We start from the raw sequence: 2058 nt of genomic DNA, 5'->3' as shown, positions 1-2058 counted from the left end.
TACTAGAGTCTTTGTATGAACAGGAAACCAATGTGTACTGTGGTATGTAACTGAGATTTTGGTGTTTTTTGCCACAGTGTGACCTGGTTTACTCTAATACAGTAACAAACATGTATAACTTACATTCTAAAAAGAATTGTTACCGTTGCATAAAATGTAATCAACTAAACATGTATCACATTCAGAAATTTTTGTGTCAGAATTTTTTATAGACTGTCAATTAAATTATGAGTAATCGTCCTATGATTGGTTTAAAATCAAGATCATTCTTTTCAATTAAGGGATATTGATATCTAATGAATAATTAACTGAATCATAGACTTGTATTATTGGAAGGAACATCAAAACTTCATTTTGCACACCCCACAAGTTCATATAGAGGTATATTTAAACCATCTAATACAACTGAGCTGCTTAAACCAGTGGGTTCCAAAATCTTGACAACCAGAAACACCAGGAGAACTTTAAAAAAGCTGAGCTTGCAATTCACACTTCTAGAGTTTTGTTTAAGTAGGTCCAGGATAGGACCTAGAAAGTGACATTTTAAGAACTCCGCCATATTTCAATCACAGTGAAGTCTGGGAATCATTGGTCTAGAGGATGACTTTCAAATTGCATTTATCATTACTTCAATGTAAGCTTTATTTAAACTTTGTGTCCATATTGAAATTGAGATCACTTTTGTAATTTCAAGCCAGGGTCTCTAGGAGCAGAATGCGAGGTGGAGATTCATGTGCATGTGATTAGTTAAGGAGAGCTCTGAGGAGAAGCCTGTGAGGGAATGGGGAAAGGAGGATAGGGAAGGGGTAGAAGCTGAGCAGGAATATGATTTCAGCAAAGTCTAGTCTCGGCATGATCTTGCATGGGGCTCTAGAGTGGAGGTTGCACTACAGTTTGCCCCAGCTTGAGTCAAGGGAGCTGGGCTTCTGTTCAGCCCCATGCATTGGTCAGCCACTGGGTCAAGGCAGCCTGGATTGGGGGTAATGTAAACTGTGAGGTGGCTCCAACCACCCAAGGACAATGCATTGGTGGTTACAAGTGTGAGCTGTTAGCAGGCATTCAGTTGGCAGCTGGGGGTCAGCGTACCAAACTGGAAAAAGGGAAACTGGTGCACGAACTATCGTCCGCCTCTTGTACCACTTGTGCTTGTTGCTTCTCATATTGAATCACTCCATCTTGTCACAGCTTCTCCAGGATTCTGGATGCAAAACTTGTAGGAAAGTTATAAGAGAGGGATGTGGGATGAGTTACAGCCCCAGTTCTGCAGCTGGTCTGGAGGCTGTAACTGATACTTATCACCTCCCTTCTCTACCGCCCAGCACAGCTTCTCTCCACGCCAGCTAGCGTTTCTGCAGGTCTAAGTGGCTTTACTGGGGGAGTGACTAGAACCTCATCCCTGAGTGTCTGAATTCCTTTTTATCATGTCCTTTTCAGGCCATGGTGTTTGTATTTTGCCCATTTACAGCTAAACTTGACGTGGGAGTAAGAAGAGACACCCCAGTGGCAAACATTCCTCCCTGCTGTCACTGTGTGGCAGCCACCCTTCCTCCTCATGAGGGTTGATTGCTCCTGACAGAATGGCAATGCCTTTCTCTGACTGGTGGTCTAGTGGCATGAGAACACAAAGTGACCAGGAGGCTGCCATCATTTCAACTTCAGTGAGACTCTTCTTTTGTTCACTGGTGTTAGCAAGCTCCTCTGGAACCAGGACCTCCAGACTCCCAGAAGCCTGAGTTGCAGACCTAGGAAGCACAGATTCCCTAAGTGGGTCCCTGGGAGTGATGGTGGGTGGGGCCACGCCTGCTTCTGTCTCTGGGTTCCTGGACCCAGATATTGTACTCATGGTGGACATTTCACCTACAGTGGCTGTTGGTTTAAGGATACCTGGCACCTCAGCTGCACCTTTAAGAGGCTGCTTCACCACTATCAGGCTAGCCACTTTAGGATGATGTGGTATGTAGTAAGATCAGCAGATTCCATGTGCCCACTGCTTTTCCTTTTGGCCATTGAGAGGGTCCCTTGGTCCAGGACAATGTGTATAGTTAGTTTCTTTCTTTC

This window comes from Propithecus coquereli, unplaced genomic scaffold (genome assembly GCF_000956105.1).
Source record: "Propithecus coquereli isolate 6110/MARCELLA unplaced genomic scaffold, Pcoq_1.0 Scaffold44, whole genome shotgun sequence".
In the NCBI taxonomy this organism is placed as follows: Eukaryota; Metazoa; Chordata; class Mammalia; order Primates; family Indriidae; genus Propithecus; species Propithecus coquereli.
The sequence above is the reverse complement of the archived record's forward strand: the minus strand, read 5'-3'. Positions refer to the sequence as shown.